General features: G+C 35.7%; 1 protein-coding gene and 1 non-coding gene across 4 annotated transcripts in view; one reads left to right on the top strand and one right to left on the bottom strand.

The window, feature by feature from the left end:
• NOL4 (nucleolar protein 4) overlaps nucleotides 1-21845 on the top strand; it is a 409694-nt gene that overhangs the window by 141066 nt on the left and 246783 nt on the right. The gene's annotated exons all lie outside the window — the stretch shown is intronic.
• LOC126086396 (U6 spliceosomal RNA) lies at nucleotides 1943-2049 on the bottom strand. Its single transcript, XR_007519487.1, has one exon. It is a non-coding gene; the product is annotated as a U6 spliceosomal RNA (small nuclear RNA).

Below are 21845 nucleotides of genomic sequence, written 5' to 3'. Positions count from 1 at the left end.
AATGACTGAACTAGCTTCGTTTAGCTTATGTTCCCCTTCCTGAGCAGAAGTGAGGCAAATAAATGGAATTCAATCTAAAAGAAAAATGCCCTCTTATTTTTGCGCACTGAGTTGGTGACCATATAAATGTATAGCAGTCCTACATGAAAAACAAATGGCAGTAAAAAACCTTTTTCCGTCTAGTTGATTCTGACTCACGACAACCCCATGTGTGTCCGAGTAGAACTGCACTCCTATAGGGTTTTTCAGTGGCTGTAATATTAAGGAAGAGTCCCTGGGTGGCACAAATGGTTTGAACCTACCCAGAGATGCCGTTGAAAACAGGCCTGGGGGTCTGCTTCTGAAAGGTCACACAGCCTTGTAAACCCTGTGGAGCAGCTCTGCTCTGCATGGGTGGGGTCACCATGAGTCACAATGGATTCCACAGCTCGTAACAACAACAATCGTACAGAAGTATATCACCAGGCCTCCAGTGGTGCCCACTGAGTGGATTAGAACCACCTTTAAGTTTATTTATTTATTTATTTAAGTTACTAGCAGAGCGAAAACTGTGCCACCCAGGGACGAATATCAGTAGTAACCATCACGGGGCAAAGTCTAGAAGTTACCATTTCTAGAGTTTCCCAGCTGCTTTGAATTTATCACCATGATCAATTTCCCTCCTTTTTTAATACCTTGTAAGAAATTGGCTGTTTTGTTCATTATGTACCTGTGTTCCTTGATAAGTGGTGACTAAGCATTTGAGAAACTCACTTCCAGATAAAAACAAATATTTTTAAACCATGTTTGCTTGTATTTTGCTCCCATATGAGTAATTATTGAATTATTGCTTTTCATATTTGCTTGTCATTATATAGACATGGGTTACCTTGAACATGACTTTTTAAATGTTTTATCTTCTCCACATGCCTTTTTAAAATGAATTACTTGCTGAAATGCAGCAAAGGAATAAATTCTTACTTGTGGGAAGAAATTTGTTTGTTGAAGTGATGGTATTGAGGCGGTATATCATTTTCTTGTGGGAATTGTTCTTTTGTCCATGACATATAGTGTCACCTCAAGAATGCTGCTGCTTGAAGACGTTCTTTGTATATTGACAATTGTCTTTATTAATAAAGGGCAAAAGCCGTGGTTAATAAGAATGACTTAATTTTTTTTTTTTTAATTTTAGAGGAAGGGAATTTACTTCACCTGAGACAGCTGCCCTTCATTTAGAATCTGATTTAATGCAGATTTCTGTGACCTGACCAATGCTGATAAGGTTATGACCACCGTCTCTGAAATCCACAGTGATTTCATTCTAATATAGAGAGCAATATAGGTATTTACTGTCTCACTTGCAGGTGAGAATGTGTAGACATTGCCCACATATTCAAATTTAGACTAAAATATCTTGGCTTCTAGAAAATGCCAAAATATTGCAATTATCTGAATGGAAAGAAAATAACACACAAATATTCATTGGATTCTTCTTTTAGTTCACAGGAATTATTTTTATGATAGAAAAGGTCTGGATGTTAACATCTATTAGGTTGTTTTGTTTAGTGTAAAAATAATAGGGTATTTTCATTTGGTGGTTTCTGGTCAACCTACTTAGGAAGTTAAATGTATTTTTGGTTTGTTTTATTTTTCCAGAGGCATGGATAGATAGTGTGTTGCTTCTTGACTATTGTCATGGGAGGTAATATCCTGGAGCACTCAAACGCTTTTTGTTTTATGCTGAAAGGGGCGGTAATGGATAATAGAAAGATCATCAATTGCTCAAATAACCACTAAAGGTCTGCTGCTATCAAATTTCTGCCAACATCCTTCACTTCTACTAATATTTTATTTATTTTTAAAGTTTTATGTTGTTGAGAATACACACAGCAAAACATAAACCAATTCAACTGTTTCTATATGTACAATTTAGTGATTACATTCTTCGAGTCGCGTAACCATTAAATACACGGGAGGCTTCATGAATTTGCACGTCATCCATGCGCAGGGTCTATGCTAATCTTCTCTGTATTGTTCCAATTTTAGTATCTGTGCTGCCAAAGCGAGCACTACAGATATTTTAAATTAACTATTTCACATGAATTTAAGTGAATTTTCTCATTCTTGTAAGTATATTTCTTGAATTCCATTTAGAATTTGGAATAATTGGGAGCTTTCCCCTCAAATTGTGTTTAAATGTTAAGTAAAAACCAAAAACCAAACCCACTGCCGTCAAGTCAATTCTGACTCATAGTGACCCTACAGGACAGAGTAGAACTGCCCGTAAAGTTTCCAAGGAGCTCCCGGCGGATGCGAACCACCAACCTTTTGGTTAGCAGCCATAACATTTAGCCACTACGCCATTTTTTAATTTTTAGGAAAATTTAACCTTTGAAGTGGTTCATAGGCATTGGGGAGTGTATGTGTGTGTGTGTATATGTATATTCTGACTCGATGGCACCGGGTTTGGTTTTTATATATATATATTATACACACACACATGCATACATATACAATTAATAAATGTATGTACAAATATGGATGTATAAATATACACATAAATATTCATACACACACATATACACATAAATGTATGCGTATGTGCATACGTATATGCAACAATAAAAAAAAAACCAAAAAACCCAGTGCCCACAGGGTTTCCAAGGAACGCCTGGCACATATATGCAAGTGTATGTGAATATATTTATGAAAATATTACTTAAAAAGAAATAAATCTGTCGGGCCTTTTATTCAGTGGACTGTGCAAATTCCATTGGATTCTAAAACAGGCATTTATTGCCTGATGTTACACCTTTTCACACCGACCTGTGAATGTGCCATCAGGGAGTTTACACGTTTGCACACAAATCAAACACAAGCAGACAGTACAGCATCCAAGGGCTCACGCTGTAATCAGTCTTGTTGATAAAAGTAGCTGCTTTCTTATTCAGCCAGTGTCATTAACAACCATTGTGAAGAAATGTGTACCTAAGAACCCTAGAAATTCTGAATGCTACTGTGCTTTTCAATATGATGCTTTGCCATTTTACAATATTTTATATAAAAGAAAGTAGCAATTCAAATCTATGTGAAAGAATTAAGGAGCCCATCTTTGAACCCTAGGGCATAGAAGGAGCTCAGAAAATGTTGTTCAAATGACTGCTCTGCCTTCCTGTTTGTAGTGTGGCTCAGGTGACATCTGCAGAACTGAGAAGTGGCCTGTGGTCTCAAAGTCTCCTGCCTTTCCAGTACCTTGAACGCTTGCAGAGCTTAGTGAAAACGTCCTTTTCGTCATTCTCTCATTCCAGTCGAGACTCAGTCCCATCCCTGTGCCAAGGTGAAAGTGAAACTAGAATTGTGGTGTCATCTTATGGAAAGAATGAGGAGGAGGAATGTGCCTATCTTCCCAAAGTTCTGGGGTTCCTTTTCCCATTAGCCAAAAATAATCACAAATGGATCTGTGATAAGAACAAACTAATCAGAATTTAAGTAAACTCACAATGAATGCAGCGAAATGGTGACTTTCGTTCAGTCCGTTTAGCCAGCACTAATTTTTTGCCACATGTCACTGGATAATCATATTTTACAGTATTCGCCCTAAGCTTCTGGCTAGCAGAATAGGCTACCGCCCACGTGAGGGATTTGGAGGGTACTAAGAATGGCTCCCTTTGGCTGCTGTGCGTGGGTGTGAAGTGGTAAGGTTTGTGTGCTCTACAGAGGCTGCTGCTGAGTGGAAGCTAAATCTAGGTCATGTTCTACCCCCAACCCAAATGCACTAGAATGCTGCATCAGCACCGAAGAAGGGGCGTCTTTTTATAACTCATCCGATCGGAGAAAGCACCTTTTGCAATTAGTCTCCCCTTCTGTGTTTTCCTCAAAGGCACCTCACGTGTTAGGGGCTGCTCTCTATGAAAGCATTTCCCTTGTTCACCTGTCATGGTATGTGGATTTTTACCATTATACTTTTGAGCTCTGAGGGTTCTTAGATTTTTTCTCTCTTATCAAAATAAAAATGTTATTCTACCCCAAAAAGAAAAAAATCTCTTGCAACTATGAATGAACACCTAAGTTGAAATTACCAACTACCAACTGGGAAGGCTCTGCAGGTACTTAAAGGCTGTTTTTTTGTTGTTGTTGTTATTTTATGGAGCATTTCATATACGTACAAAACATATACAAAACATTCTAAACATATACACAAGTAGAGAGGTTAGTAGAATATACACCTGTTCTCATCCCCCAGCTTCAACAGCTGTCCATTTGAAAGCTTTTTAATTTGGGGGTGAAGGGCATTGACAGAGAAAGTGCTTTGACTTTTCAGAATTTTGCCTAAGAACAGCCATACTCTTCATGCCAAGCCTCGGAAGGAGACTTAAATGGAGATTAGTCCTGCCCTCCTCTTTTTCAACTATGATTAACATGGTATAGTGAATGAAAAAGTGATGTTTTTGTTGTGGTTTATACTTCAGGAAGCATTTAATAAATTCCATATATATGATTGAAATGACTTACTATTGCTAATATACTGAGTTTAAAAATAATTCATCCATTTCACAACTATTAATCGCCTACTTTGAGCCAGACACTTGTTTACTGCTAGAAGGATAACAGTAAATATGGCAGGCAAGATAACTGTTATGGTAGAATTTACATTCTAACAAACAAAAGAGCCCAGTGACATGACATAAATTAAAACACTAAATCCTATGTATCAGAGGGAATATGGACAACTGACAATGATTTTTTATAAAAGAAAATTAAATATCTGTTTCTCCCTTAAGAAAGGAAATCAGTTTTTTTCAATAAATTCTTTTACTAACAGTATATCTAGGTCAATTGGCATAACATAGCTCATAAAGGTGATGTTCTACATCCCACTGTGGTTAATGGTGTCTGGGGTCTTAAAAGCTTTCAAGTGGCCATCTAAGATACAACTATTGGTTTCTTGCCATCTGGGGCAAAGAAGAGGGAAGAAAACCAAAGACTCAAGGAAGCAATTGGCCCCCATGAACCATAGTCTGCACTAGACTGAGACCAGTAGAGATAGGTGGTGCCTGGTTACCACTACTGACCAAGGACACAACAGAATTTCCTGATTAGAGTTGTAGAAAAATGTAGAACAAAATCTAAATTCATAAAAAAGACCAGATATACTGGTCTGATAGAAACAGGAGGAACCACCAAGACTATAGCCCTGAGCCAGCTTTCTAACGTGAAACTGAAGCCACTCCTGAAAATCACTTTCAGCCGAATAACAGACGGCCCTATAAAATAAACAAAAGCACCCGTGAGGAAGGTGCTCCTTAGAACAACCAACTATATGAGACCTAAAGAGCAACATTTTCCCAAAAGCAAAGATGAGAAGGCAGGAAAAGACAGGGAAACCAGACAAATGAAAACAGGACCTAGGGTGAATTGGGGAGAATACTGACGTATTGCGGGGCTTGCAACCAATGTCATGGAACAATTTGTGTATGAACTATTGAATGATAAACTAATTTATTGTGTAAACTTTCACCTAAAGCACAATAAAATGTTAAAAAAAAAAAAAAAGTGAGAAAGAAAGTGCCTTTAATTTTCACATTTCCTCTTCTTTCCTTCTGGCTAACCAAATCATTATTATTATTTTACTTTCCTCAAAAAATTACTTAATAAGTAGGAGGGAAAAGTCTGAAAAGTATTTTATGTGTTTGTTTTACTGTGCTCTACTCTTAATTCTTGATACCCAAGCAGAATCATGCAGTCTTCTTTGGACGACTAAACTTGTACCCCTGCCCCATTATAACATACACTTTCATGATTCTTCATGCTTGAATTAGTTTCAAGATTTGTGAAATATTGCTTATAAAATTAGATAAGCCATAAAAGAATGGCTCCTGCACAAACTGGCAATTCAAAATTTAATCAGCTGAGATAAGTAAAATAGCTCAAGAACCAGCTATGTTTCTTAAACTTATGGTGCACTATTTTCAAAGCAATAAAAAACTACGCACTTGAACGTGAACATGACTGCTTGTCTTCCCCTACAGCAGTATTTTTTAAAAGGTGATTTTGCCAGTTTTTTTTTCCCCCTGAAAACCAGACTCAAGCTTTATTGTTTTTGCTTCATTTTGTTGATTATCTTCCACTTACTCAATATTAAAGGAAACAAAGTTCTTGAAATGACGAGACATAAAGTCAACCTCCCCAAAATAAAAACAACAAACAAAACCAGATGAGTAATATGAGAAAACTATTCAAACTCAAAAATAATTAGAATAATGGAAACTAATAAAAGAGTCATTATTTCCCCATCAAATTGGAAAAGATGTTAAACGGATAATAGTATTGCCACGGTGTAGTTATGATTGAGGTAAAGCAGTGCTCCTATAATGCATTGGTGAAAATATAAATTGATACATGCTAGACAGCAATTTGCCAGTATGTTTCCAGAAAGAGCAAAATGCTCACATGTCTGAATTACAGTTCCACTTCCAGGAATTATTCTTTGGGAACATTTTCTAAAACAATAATCATAGGTGTAAATGCAAATATAAATATACGTATAATCTCAGAGATGTTCACTGAAGCATTACCATGACAACATTGATTTTCTATAGCACTCACCCATCTTTTCTCTTACCTTCCCAATTTAGTTACACCGCATTTTTGGTTAAATTTTACGTTTTACATTATTAGTAATGATGTATATAGATGATGACACCTCCTTTCCTATAAAACTTTTTTTTTTTTTTGGTCTGTTTCTTTTTTCTTTTGATGAAATACAAACCTAATTTTTTTTATTTGGTTATCTGTCTACGTCCCCATTATTTTGTAGCTCCATTAGTTTCTGACTGTTTTTGCTCCCCACCTCCCCCCTTCCTGGGCATCCACTGATCTCCTGAACTGCTTTCTAGTCACTCTATATTAGTTTTAATTTGTAAAATTTTATATAAAGACTATCGTCTGGTATATACTCTTCCTCCCCACTTGGTCTGGCTTTTTTATTATTTTGAGATTCATCCATGTTGTGTGTTTCAGTAGTTCATTTTTCTTTATTGCTGATTATAATTCCAATGAACAAGTACACCAAAATTTATTCATCCATTTTCCTATTGATGAACGGTTGGATTGTTTCTGGTTTGGGGCTAATCTGAATAAAGCTTCTGTGAATGTTCTAGTGCAAGTTCCTTGGTGGATATATATTTTCATTTTTCTCTGATATATACCTAGAAGTATGCTTGGTAGTCATAGAGAGCAGACATATATTTAACTTTGTAAAAAACTGCCAAACTTTTTTCCCAAATGGCTATGCTATTTTATACTCCTACAAGCAATCTATGCATGTTCCAGTTCCTCTCTACCCTCCACAATATTTGGTGCTGACAGACATTTTAAAATTTTAGCATTTCTGGTGGGTGTGTAATGATAATTCATCGTGGTTTTAATTTGCATTTTCTTCTAATGGTTTAGCTTTATTGACTATTCATATGTCTTCTATTGAGAAGTATCTTTCTATGTCGTTTTACTATTTTTTATTGTGTGTCTTTTAAAAGTTAATAATAACAACAAATATGTATTCTAGATACAAGTCCGTTCATCAGATACATGTTTTGTGAATATTTTATTTATGTAGGCTGATTTTTAATTTTCTTAGTGGTTTATTTGGATTACCAGAAAGCTAATTTTGATTAAGTCCAATTCATCAATTTGTATGTGTGTGTGTGTACTTTCTGTCCTATTTAAGAATTTATTTCCTCACCGTATAGTAGCAAAGATATCATCCTCTGTTTTATTTTAGAATCCTCATGTTTTCGTTTCTATGTTTCAATCTATTATCCACCTTGAGCTCATTTTTGTTGGTCATGCTATGAGTCAGAATCGATTCGATGGCAATGGGTTTGTTTCTAGTGCATCTTTAGAAGCTGAGATTCATTTTTACCCCATATAATCATTCTGTTCTTTCAATATTATTTGCTGAAAAGACTATTCTTTTTCCACTGAGTTGCCTTGGTCAATAATCAATTGATTGTGTATGTGTGGTTTATTTCTGGACTCTCTATTCTGTTCCATTAATAAATCTATTTGTGTATCATATACCAATCCACACTATCTTGATTACTATAATTTTACAGTAAATCTTGAAATCAAGTTGTGTGAATCCTCCAACTTTGTTTTTCTTCAAGATATTTTATTGTTGTTGTTTTGGCTATTCTAGATCCTGGAAGATTTTAAAAAATATTTAGAATCACCATGTTAGTTCTAAAAAAATTACCCTGCTGGAATTTTTGTTTGCGTTAAATTTATAAGTCTATTTGGGAAGAACTGACATCTTAACAATATTGAGCATTCTAGTTCATGAACATTGCATAATTACCATTTATTGGGTCTACTTTCGCTTCTCTGAGCAACTTCTTTGTAGTTTTAAGTATAAAGATCTTGCACAGCTATTGTTTTTTCCATTTATTTCTAAATATTTTAAGTTTTTGGTGCATCTGTAAATTGTATTTTCTCCCTTTTCCGATTTTTATTACTGATGTGTAGGAACGCAAGTAAATATTGTTTATTGGCCGTATTTCCTGTGCCAAATTTGCCTGATTTAAGTAGATTTTGAATAGACTAAATTTTGTCTTATTATACTACCTGACGCCGTTGCTGTTGAGTTGATTCCAACTCATAGCAGCCCTACAGGGCAGAGTAGAACTGCCCCCATAGGATTGTCAAGGAGTGGCTGGTGGTTTCAAACTGCTGACCTTTTGGTTAACAGCCAAGTGCTTAACCACTGTGGCACCCGGGCTCCACTAGGACCTTTAAAAAAAAGGTTGAATAGAAATGGTGGGAGCAGACATCCTTGGCTTGTTCCCAAGCTATGTGGAGAGATCACAGTGTATCATTATTAAATGAGATATGGTATTTGCAGATGCCATTTATTAGATTGAGGATTATTCCCCAAAAGTTTTTTAATCATATATTGATATTGAAGTCTTTCAAATGCTTCCCATGAATCCATTAAGATGATTACATGATATTTTCTCATTTATTGCATTGAAGTGAGGAATTACATAAATTGATTTTTAACTGATAAGTTAATATAGCATTCCTGGGATAAAGCACCATTTAGTCGTTATGTGTTAACATTTTTATATATTGTTGGATTCAGTGTTGCTGAGTATTTTGGTATCTGTGTTCATAAGCAACATTGACCAGCAAATTTTCTTTTCTTGAAATACTTTTGTCTAATTTTGGTATCTAAGTTATACTGACCTCATAAAAGCTGGAATTTATTCTCTGTTTCTTCATTTTTTCCAATAGTTTCTGTAACATTTATATTCTTTTTCCTTCGGTGTTTGATAAAATACACCAGCAAAACTATTTGATTCTGGAAGCTTTTTTCTTTAAAGTTTTTTTTTTTTTTTGCGGGGGGAGGCTATTGTAAATGCATTTATTTAACACATAAAAGGAAGAACTATTTAGATGTAATATTTCTTTTAGTTATAGGTGTGTTTTTTTTTTTTAGGAATTTATTTTTATCTAATTTTTAAAAATTTGTTGGCTTAAAATGTTGAGAATAACACCATTATCTTTTCAATGTCTGTAGAATCTGTAGTGATGTCCTTTTTCATTCTTGATATTGGTAATATTTTTTTTTCATGATTAGTTGTTCCAAGAGGTTATGAATTTTATTAATATGAGTAAAAAATTTTTTTCTTTTTTTTTATTCAAGGCACTGACTTCTTGTTGTATTGTTTTTTCTGTATCCTTTGTAGATTTTCTGTTTAATTGAGCCCCATTCTTATTTTTTATGATTTACTTCTTTTTTTTGCCTAGTTTGTATTTAATTTGCTTTTCTTTTTCTAACTTCTTAGTTTTAAAGCTTATTTGCTAATATGAGCATTTAAAGCTATGTATTTCTGTCTAAACACAGCTTTAGCTACTTTACATACATTTTGATAAATTTTGTTTTTATGTTCATTCAAATCAAAATATTTTCTAATTTCCCTGTGATTTCTCATTTGGCTCATGAATTATTATGAGGTGGATATTCAACTTCCAAATATTTGGAGTTTTCTTTAAAGCTTTTTTTTTTTCTTAATTGTTGTCTGTGTGATTTCAAAACTTTTAAATTTGTTGAGACGTGTTCTTTAGTTTAGTATATTATCTGACTTGTTAAATGTTGCATGTGCACATGAAAATAAAACATTCTGCAGTTGTTTTGTGTGGAATTCTATAAATGTCAATTAAGTCATCTTGGTTGGTAGCCATTCAAATCTATATCCTTGCCGATTTTAATCTACTTGTTCTACCAATTACTTAGATATGTTAAAATCTCCAACTATAGTTGTAGATCTGCTGCAAAAGACCTCTTCAAGGGGTTTGTAATGGATTGCATTGTGTCCCCCCAAAATATGTATCAATTTGGCTGGCCCATGATTCCCAGTATTCTGTGGTTGTCCTTTGCTTTGTGATTGTAATTTTATGTTAAAACAGATTAGGGTGGGATTTTAACACCACCCTTACTCAGTCACTTCCCTGATCCAGGGTAAAAAGAGTTTCCCAAGGGTGTGGCCTGCACCACCTTTTATCTCACAAGAGATAAAAGGAAAGGGAAGCAAGCAGAAAGTTGGGGACCTCATCAAGAAGCAGCACCAGGAGCAGAGCACGTCCTTAGGACCCGGGGTCCCTGCGTCTGAGAAGCTCCTCAACTGTGGGAAGATTGAGGACAAGGACTTTTTTCCAGAGCTAACAGAAAGAGAAAGCCTTTCCCTGGAGCTGATGTGTTGAATTTGGACTTTTAGCCTACTTTACTGTGAGGAAATAAATTTCTGTTTGTTAAAGCCATCCTCTTGTGGTATTTCTGTTATAGCAGCACTGGATGACTAAGACAGTGTTGAAAAGCAAAGGTGTCACCTTGAAGACTAAGGTGCGCCTGACCCAAGCCATGGTATTTTCAATTGCATCATATGCATGCCAAAGCTGGACAATGAATAAGGAAGACAGAAGAAGAATTGATGCCTTTGAATTGTGGTGTTGGTGATGAATATTGAATATACTCCCAAAAGAATGAACAAATGTGTCTTGGAAGAAGTACAACTAGAATGAGCCTTAGAAGTTAGGATGTCGAGACTATGTCTTACGTACTTTGGACGTTGTCAGGAGAGATCAGTCCCTGGAGAAGGACGTCATGGTTGGTAAAGGACAGTGTCAGTGGAAAAGAGGAAGACCCTCAATGAGATGGATTGACACAGTGGCCGCAACAATGGGCTTAAGCATAACAATGATTGTGGGCGTGACGCAGGACCACGCAGTGTTGTGTTCTCTTGTACATAGGGTTGCTATGAGTCGGAATCGACTCAACAACACCTAACAATGACGGCATAGTTGTAGTTATGTCTATGTCTTCCTTTAATTCTGTAAATTTTAGCTTCATGTATTTTGAAGCTCTGTTACTTGGTGCATACACATTTAAAATTACGTCTTCTTAATGAACTGACCCTTGTGTCTTTATGCAGTGTCCCTTTTTATCTCTGTTAGTAGTTTTTGTCATCAACCTACTCTGTGTGCTACTAATACAGCCACACCAGCTTTCTTATCATTACAGTTTGAATGATCGTAGTTGTTTTTACATCATTTTATTTTTAACCTTCTGTTTATTTATATTTAAAATGCAGCTCTGTAAGACAGTGTATAGTTGCGTCATTCTCTTGCCGCTCTCTCTTTCTGTCTGACAATCTCTGCCTTTTATAGGAGTGTCTAGTCTATTTCTGTTTAATGAAATTTTTGATATGGTTCCTTTTAAGTCTGTCATCTTACTAGTTATTTTCTGTTTTTTCCATCTATTCTTTCTTCCTCTACTCCTGTTTTCTTTTGAATCAATCAAGTATATTTTAGTATTTCATTTTTTCTATATTCCTTTTTTAGCACCGTTTCTTTTAGTGATTGCTCTAGGAATTTCGATATGAATATCTTATAGTACTTCTTGAATTCATACTGTACCACTTTATTTTTACTATAAGAAACTTAAAATTATATATTTCCAATTACTCTCTTTGGTTCTTTGTGCTGTTGTTTTCATGTATTTTACTTCTTCATAGTTTACAAATCCTATAATATATTGTTACTGTTTTTGCTTTAATCAACTGGCTTTTATAGAAAATAAAAAAGATAAAATATGTCCTTTATATTTCCTATATATTTACCATTCTTTCCCTTTTGTTTAAGCTGAGTTTCCATCTGAAATCATTTACTTTCACCCTGAAGACTTGTCTGTATCATTTCTTGTAGTGCAGATTCTGCTAGTGACAAATTCTCTTAGCTATTATCAGGTATGTCTTTGTTTTGCATTCATTTTCAAGGATTTTTCTCACTGATAGTAGACTCCTAAGTTGTGAATATTTTTTCCAGGATTTTAAAGATAATGTTACTTTTTGTTCTGGCTTGAATTGTTTATGATGTGCAGTCAGCCATCATTCTTAGTGTGTACTTCTGGGTGTTACATGTATTTTGTCACTGTCTTCTTTTAAGATTTTCTTTTATCTTTGGTTTTCAACAATTTGCCTATAGTATGCCTAAGTGCATTTTTCTTTCTTTCATTCTTCTTAATTCTGCTTAGGGTTTGCTGAGCTTTTTGGATCTGTGAGTTAAAATTTTCATCAATTTGGAAATTTTTCAGATATTTTTTCCAAAATAAAAAATGTCCAATCTCATTTTCTCTCTTCTTTCCTTCTGGGATTCCAACTGGAAATTGTAGCTTGTACTTTTAGAATTTTAGAAGTACTTTTAAAGCTTTAATTATGCACGTAGCCAGCTAGATTCAGAAATCAGCTTTATATAAGTGAGGCTTCTTTTGTGTTGGCATCGGCCTTGTTTTAGGCACTACAAGGTGAAAAGCCTTGCCTCATCTTTTTTTTTTTTTTTTTTAATTTTATTCTTCTCTTTTTTAATCTCTTTTATCCCACAGAGGCGAAGTTTATTAAAGCATTCTCCAACCTGAGAATACCACAACCTATTCTTTCTTTCTATTTCTCTCCTTTCTGTCTTTCTTCCTCTCTCTTCCTTGGTCCCTTCCTCCCTCCCTCTTCCTTCCTTTCTTTTATGCCCTACTCTTGTTTTGAGCATGGCTAGAACTTTTATATTTTTACTTTTTTAAAATCTATCATTGTATATGGTTGATAAACCAAAAAACCAAACCCATTGCTGTCAAGTCATTCCGACTCATAGAGACCTTATAGGACAGAGTAGAACTGCCCCATAGAGTTTCTAAGGAGCTCCTGGTGGATTCGAACTGCCGACCTTTTGGTTAGCAGCTGTACTCTTAACCACTACACCACCAAGGTTTCCATATGGTTAATAGGTGGTAAGTATAAAAGTGAACTTAAAAACCCGAGATAAGTTTCCATACACAAATAATGTGCAAGCACAATTTTCTTCACAAAATCAGAATTTCCCCTCCTCTTACATTATTATTATTTCTGAATAGCTTTGATTTTTTTCTAATTAATCATATATTGGCTCTTAGCATCATATGACTGGCTTGTTCTTTATGTCTTAATTCAAAATCTCTGTAAGAGTTTTTATTGGCTCAGCCCAACATATAGATTGACTGTCAAGTCTCATGTATTTACCCAGGTCCAATTCAGGAACCTGGCTTGTAGGAATAACTTTTCAGCAGAAGATGAGTCAAAGACATATGTATAATGAAGAGTCAAGAATTAATATGTCTAGAACACTGTTTTTATATTACTTAACTTTGATTCCTTGATAATTATTGATGCCTAATTTTAGATTCAGGTTGTCAAACTTTAAAAATTATTTTGTAAAAATATGCATGTTCTTATGCCTATCCTTTTATACCACAGTCATCAAGAGCCAAAAATTCTTAGAGGAGCAGAAAAGAGCTTCTGATAATACTGGCTTCTATTATTATTCCTCAGTTATTATTAAGGCATAATAATGTTATTATTCCTATTTATTATTATTCATAAATTATTACATTTCTAGCTATTTGGAATACATCCTGACTCCCAAATTTCATGCTATTAAACACAACTGGACAAAATAAACTGAATTAAATTGAATCCATTTTGTCTGGACTTGGAAAATGATTTAGAGAAGATATTGTAAAACTTGACAGTATTAACCAATGATAGAACAAATGTATTCTCACACAGCCAAGATAATAGATTACCCTTAAAGTCAGTTTGAACTTCTTCGTAGCCATAAAAAAAAAAAAAAAAAATTTAATGATATCACAATTCTGAAAGCTCTGTCTTTTGTTTCTCTCTACTGGTCTCTATATGCGATCATAATTTTGTGGCCTAAAGCAATGTTGTCGTTGTCCCCATTGCCTGTGTTAGCTGCTTACCTAAGAGAAAATGTCTTGGCAAGTCAACCAGCAGCTCTTCACATATATATAAGAACCGTTGTACAGTGTTTGTTATATGAGAGGTGTTGATGCCACCACCTTTTCACAGTCATTTCTCTCATGTTCTTTTTTCTCTCCTTAGCTAGCTTTAATTTCTTGTAAATCATTAAAATCACTTCCTAGCATCTGCCTTCTCAGTTCCACTGCTTTTCCGTTTGGCCAACTACAATTCAGGTTAAATTTAACTCTTTGCTTTTCCCATACCTACATCTGTACAGCTGAATGTGGCTACAGAACAACACAAAACTGCACTGACAAGGTTCATTTTAAATTCCTGAATTTGAACCTCAGTGAGACCCTTCATGCTGTTTGGTTGTCATATTTTCTTTTCCTAGTATGTTCTCATCTCTGTTCTCCTAGACGAGTATTTCCTTCTTTCTGCTCTCTCCATAGAACTTCCACACTTCATCCTCATTCTCAGCTGATGACTTGCCTCCTACTTTGGACAAACAACGGAAGCAATCAGAAAAGAATTTCTGTAAGAACTCACCAGCACATCTAATTACCCTCCTGCATCTCTACATTGCCTTTTGTTATTGTTGTTGTCTGTTTGTTTTTGAATGAACTTCCCATGCTCCTAGCCAAGCCAAACCCTCTGCTTAGGCATTCAATCCCGTTCCTCCTGTCTACCGCAAGGACAATTGCTCCAATCTCCTCACTCTTCTGCATGGTCATTTTCTTCTGCTCCACTAGATCATTTCATTAGCAAATCAACATGCCCCTATTTCAGTCTTTTTCTTGATCCCATTTCACTCTCCATTTGCTGCCCCATTTCTCTTCTTCCTTTAAAGCAAAACGTTTTGAAAGATCTGTCTATCACTGTCTCCAAATATTCTTCCATCGTTCTCTAGTTTTAGAAAGAAAACTTTGTTATTGAATAGCAAAATGCAGTAAACTGTGAAAGTTACAAGTGTATGGTTCAATGAATGTTCACGGAGAAAACACCAATATAAATACCACACAGATCAGGAATGTCCTAAAAACCCCACTTGTGTCTCCTCCAGCTCCCTACCCCCATCTTCCCCAAAGGTAACACCTCTGCTGATTTCTGTCACCATAATTTATTTTACCTGTTTTTAAACTTCACGTAAATTTAATCCTATAATATTCTCTTTTCTGTCTAGCTTCTTTAGCTTTTAAACCAAACATACCAATTAGTGCTTCCCCTCCCCCTCCCACCACTTAATTCTGTTTTTACAAAACTTAGGAACAGCTTCCATGTTGCCAAATGCACAGATCATTTATTCTTGAATTCTTATCAGCATTTGACACCACAGTAATCATTGCCTTTACCTCCTTGACTTGTTTTTGCTTTTAGAATTTCTAACCTTTTTGTCCATACCTTCTCAGTCTCTTTTGCTGTTTCCTTAGAAGCAAGGACGGCAAGACTTAATCTCATGTCCTTTGGACATGGTATCAGGAGGGACCAGTCCCTGAAGAAGGATATCATGTTTGGTAAAGTAGAGGGTCAACGAAAAAGAGGAAGACCCTCAACAAGATGGCATCCTGGTGCCACAGTGGTTAACAGCTCAGCTGCAGACCAAAAGGTCTGCAGTTCAAATCCATCAGCCGATCCTTTGAAACCCTACGGAGTAGTTCTACTTTGTTGTATAGGGTTGCTATGAGTTAGAATCAACTTAACAGCAACAAGTTTGGTTTTTGATCTCAACAAGATCAGTTAACACAGTGGCTGCAACAATGGGCTCTAACTGAGCAGTGATTGTGAGGATGGCACAGCAAAACTGGGCAACATTTTGTCCTATTGTACCTAGAGTTGCTATGAGTTGGAAAATACTCCATGGCACCTAATAACAATTCATCTTTCTGAGCTTCAAGAATTTTTGTGCCCTCACCCCAGCCCTTCAAACTCCTCTCTTTTCTATCAACACTCCTTTTTATCACTGACAATCTTATGGCTCTAAATACCATTTGTATGCTGATACTTCTACATTTCTACCTAGCTTAAAATACTTTCTTGAGCTACAGAACTGATTATCCAACTATCTATCTTTCATTTCCATTTGAATTGTAATAGGCTTCTCAAACTTAACATGCCCTAATGGACTTCTGGAAGCTCTGGTGGTATAGTGGTTAAGTGCTACGGCTGCTAACCAAAGGATCTGCGATTCGAATCCACCAGGCACTCCTTGGAAACCCTATGGGGCAGTTCTACTCTGTCCTATAGGGTCACTATGAGTCGGAATTGGCTCCACGGCACTGGGTTTGGTTTTTGGTTTGAGTGGCATTCCTGACAATCATTGCCATTCTCCCAAACCAGCTTCTTCTGCAATCTTCTTCCCATCTCTGGCAATGGAAATGCCGATATTTCAGTGGCTCATGCCAAAGCATTAGTGTCATCCTTGACCTTTTTTTTTTTTTTTTTGTACCTGCATCTGGTCTCTCAGCAAGTCAATTTGTTTGTACATTCAAAATATATTTAGAAACTGGCCATTTGTCAACAACTCACTGCCTTTTCCCTGGTCCAAGATCACTGTTTGTTACATGCGACTGCCTTCTGACTGGTCCCTTGCGTCTGCACTTGCTCCATTACAATCCTTTCTCAAAACAATGGCAGGAATAGTGCTTTTAAAATATCACATTATTCCTCTGCTCAAATGCTTTCAATGGCTTCCCATCTCACAAGAGTAAAACCAGAAGTTTTTTCTCTGAGTTGTAAGGCCCAAACTCTCCCCTTTTTGGACTACTTGCTCTTCCATAAATATGTCAGGAACACACCTAGTTTAAGATATTTACACTTGCCCTTCCATCTGCTGAAATGTTCTTCTTCCAGGTACCTCTATGGTTAGCTTCCTCAATTCTTTCAGATCTTTACTAGAACTTTATCTCCTCTGTAAGAACTTTCCTTACCACCTCTCTAGAATTCTCCCACACCCAATACAGTTTACTCCTTATTCTCTGCTTTTTCTCCTTAGCAACTACTGCTATCAGAAAATATGTTAAAATGACTATACTCTTTAGCTGCTAGGACTCCATTCTTTAGCTAAAATGCAAACATCAATACTGAAACGATAACTTAAAATAATAGGGAAATTAACGTGACCCTTGGGTTAAATAAGTCATAATCAAAACTGGAAAATGCATATTACAACAACGAAAATATTCTTTATCAAAACTTGAGGGTTGCATTGAAGATGGAATATAGAGGAAAACTTTTAACTAGGATGATTTTGTCTCCTGCTTTGTCTGGCAAAGTCCTGGTTTTAACTGTTGAAAAGTTCTCTCTGAAGAGAGTCCCAGGTTGAACAATATAAAGGCTAATAGTAAAATGAACAAAGTTATAATTATTGACATAATGTTATGTTGAGATGTTAGGAAAGCAATATCAGATTAAACCACAAAAAAGTAAAATAAAAGAAATAATGATAAAACTACAAAGCAATGAAATGAAAAACAGATGAATTAGAAAGTTAACATAACCTAAAATTGTTCCTTGAAAATGCCAATAATATTGAACTATACATGAGAGATATATCAAAGGAAAAGAGAGAAGTCTGAAACTACTAGGAATTACAAAGGGACATAATTGCAAATGCAGCAGATTAATAAAAAGCAAGTAGAAGAGTGAGCTCCAGACCTGTGACTATGTCTGACAAACCCTGGCCTGGAGCCTTCCAGAGGACAGGAAAGACTCAGAAGTGGGTGTGAGGTCCTGCTTCACCACCTACTCGCTGTATCACTTGGAGCACGCTCCTTTGCCTCTTGAATCTCCTGTTCCCTTATTCATGAACAAAGGCGATAGCCAAAAAAACCAAACCAAACCTGTTGCTGTCAAGTCGATTCCAACTCATAGCAACCCCCTATGACAGAGTAGAACTGCTCCATAGAGTTTCCAAGGAGCGTCTGGTGTATTTGAACTGCCGGCCTTTAGGTTAGCAGCCGTAGCTCTTAACCACTATGCCACCAGGGTTTCCAAGGTGATAGCAGCTCCCACCTTTTAGGATTGTTTTGAGAGTTAAATGATATACCCCAAAAAGCACATGTAGCTATCTCTGCACTTGCAGTTTGGGGTATTGTTATAGTCTTTAGTCTTTTTTTAAAATAACTTTTTACTGAGATATAAAAAAAAAAAATTATGGAAAAGTACACAGATCCTAAGTGCACAGCTCAGTGGATTGTCAACCAAATGAACACATGTGTGTAACCAAGGTCCCCAATTCAAAAACAGAATGTCATGAGCACTGTCTGTATCATTTTTAATTTAAGAAATAATATATTTAAGGGGAGACAGTGGTGGTTCAGTGGTAAAATTCTCACCACCCATACAGGAGACCTGGGTTCCTGGCCAGCACATCTCATAACGTAGCCTCCGCCTGTCTGTCAGTAGAGGCTTACATGTTGCTATGATGCTGAACAGGTTTTAGCAAAGCTTCCAGACTAAGACAGACAAGAAAATTCTGGTGATCTGCTTTTGAAAATCAGCCAATGAAAATCCTGTAGATCACAGTGGTCCAACCTGTAACTGATCATGGGGATGGCGCAAGACCACAAAGCATGTCGATCTGTTGTATATTGTATCTCCATGAATTGGGAGCCAACTCAATGGCAACTAACAAAAACATAGTATGATATTTATAAATTTGAAATTTACAAATTTGAAAACTAAGATTAAATAGATAAATGCCTACAAAAATATAACTTATCCAAACTAATAACGGGGAAATATAAAATCTATATTGTTCTATATCCGTTAAAGAAAATATAGTATATCTTTATCTTGTCTTATCGAACTGCCTAAAACATCCAGTATAATGTTTTTTTTCATTGTTCCTGATTTTGATGCTAATATATTGCTTCCCCATACCCATTATTTAACATTATACTGGGTGTTTTATATAGTTCGATAAGACAAGGTGTAAAAAATAAAAAGAACGGGGATAGAGAAGAAATAAAAAAATACCTTAGGACATTATTGTCCTAATTAAAAATGCAAAAGTATCTACTGACATATTATTAGAATTAATAAGATAATTTAGAAAGACAGGTTAAAAAACAAATAATAATAATATAATTTACAATGGCACAGACATTTAAAGTACCTAGAAATACATCTAACCAAAGATGATCAATACTTGTATGGACAAAATTTTAAGACTTTATTAGAAGACATTAAAGAAATGCGTGGAGAAATATACTACGTTTTTTAATCTGAAGACCCACTATAAAACAATGTTAATCCTTTCCAAAATGATTTCTAGATTTCTAATAGATAATAGTATCTATTCTAATCTACATCTTAATATGGAAGCAGCAAGCTCAACAGTACCGAAGAGACTGTTAAAGAATTTGGTATGCTGTATTAGCTATCCATCGCATTTATAAAAATATAGTAATTAAGGTAATGTGGTATTGTTGCAGAGATAGAAAAATTAATTAATGGAAATGTATAGATAGCCCATAACAAATCACTGTGTATGTGGTACCTTTGTATTTCACTGATCAGGAATTGGGCATCTTTGGAGAGAGGAAGTACTGTCTGATAAATAATGCCAGTAAAATTGGTTCTTTATATGGGGGAAAACGATTTAATCCCTACCTCATAATTTAAGCAAAATCAGTCCCTGATGGCTTATGGATTTAAAGATGAAAGACAAAACTTTAAAACTATTAGAAAATGTAGAAGAAGTAATACTTAGAACGTGAGGTTTTTCTTAATATAGACAAAAACCCCACAGTAACATAAAGGAAAAAATTGATAATTTAGCTTCATTAAAACTAAGACCTTGTGTTTGCCAATAGATACCACAAAGTGTATAAAAAGAAAATCTACTAATTAGCAGATGTTTGCATACAGATAAAAGAAACACTGTTAGTAAGTAGAACATAGAAAAACTCCAATAAGAAAAACACTAACAAACAAATCTTAAAAATGAGCAAATATGTGGACTGGCATTTCAACGAAGAGGAAATGCCAATGGAAAACTAACGTATGAAAAGTTTCCCATCCTCATTATAATCAGGAGAAACTATAATAAAATACAATGGGAGATATTATTTCACAAACAAACCAGTTTGGCAAAAGTTTAAAAGTCTGAAATTCCAAGCTTTGCAGAGAATATAAAACAGTGTTAACTCTTATACACTGCTGTTGGTAATATAAATTAACATAACCATTTTAGTTTAATAGTTTATGCTTTAAGACAGGGGTCAGCAAAGTAGGGCCCAAGGGCCAAATTTTGCCCTTCATTTATTTTTGTAAATAAAGTTTCATTGGAACACAGCCATGCCTGTTTGTTTATGTATTGTCTCTGATCTCTTTTGCTATGTAAAGTCAGACTTCAGTAATAGTGACAAAGATCATATGGCTGTAAAAGCCTAAAATACTTACTATCTGGCCCTTTGTGGAAAAAGTTTGTGGATGTCTGGTGGCATAGTGGTTAAGTGCTACGGCTGCTAACCGAGAGGTTGGCAGTTGGAATCCACCAGGAGCTCCTTGGAGACTCTATGGGGCAGTTCTGCTCTGTCCTATAGGGCCACTGTGAGTCGGACTCGACTCCATGACAACGGGTTTGGTTTGGTTGTTGGTACATACCCTAGACAAGCCTTGTAAGTATGAATCCAGAGTCACTTACATGAATATGCATAGAGGCATTGTTGGCAATAGCAAAAATTTGGATACAACTAAATGGATAAATAAACGTGCCAATTCAAAGGAATACTCCATTGCACTAGAGATTAATCATTGCAGCTACATGTATCAACACGGGGGAAAAAAAAACCAAAAAACAAACTTGTTACCTTCAAGTCAATTCCGACTCATAGTGACCCTATAGGACAGAGTAGAACTGCCCCATAGAGTTTCCAAGGAGCACCTGGTGGATTCAAACAGCCAACCTTTTGGTTAGCAGCTGTAGCACTTTGCCACTATGCCACAAGGGTTCTGCAATTCTACTAAATAACTTTAATTAAAGGGATATTTTACAATGTCGTCTCTCTGTTCAACAAATTTTATATGTTTAAAGAACTTATTTTACTATGATTTAATCAGCTTAATAAAATTCCATAGCTTTATATACACCTAACTTGGAGTGTGGCGCCCTTGTGGCTCAGTGGTAGAGATTGACTGCTAATCAAAAGGTCGGCGGTTTGAATCCACCAGCCAGCTCCTTGAAAACCCTATGGGGCAGTTCTACTCTGTCCTGTAGGGTCGCTATGAGCTGGAATTGACTCGACAACAGTGGGTTTTTGGTTTAACTTGGAATGGAGATACCTGCTAAAGAGAGGAAAATAGAGGTAATGAAGAGCAGACATATGTCTTTCTGAATCCTATGTGGCTATAAACACTTGGATCAAGAAGAAGGAGGTCGCTGATATTTATTTACATTTTGTTAATTCAGTTCCTGGAACCAGATAAATGGTCTAATAAAGTAGTCTTATAAAAGTGTGGGCTCTCTCTCCCATTGAATAATGCTAACTACAATTGAGGAGCTCCTGGTGGATTTGAACG

This window comes from Elephas maximus, chromosome 11 (genome assembly GCF_024166365.1).
Source record: "Elephas maximus indicus isolate mEleMax1 chromosome 11, mEleMax1 primary haplotype, whole genome shotgun sequence".
Classification (NCBI taxonomy): Eukaryota; Metazoa; Chordata; class Mammalia; order Proboscidea; family Elephantidae; genus Elephas; species Elephas maximus.
This window is presented reverse-complemented; position numbering and strand designations above follow the sequence as displayed.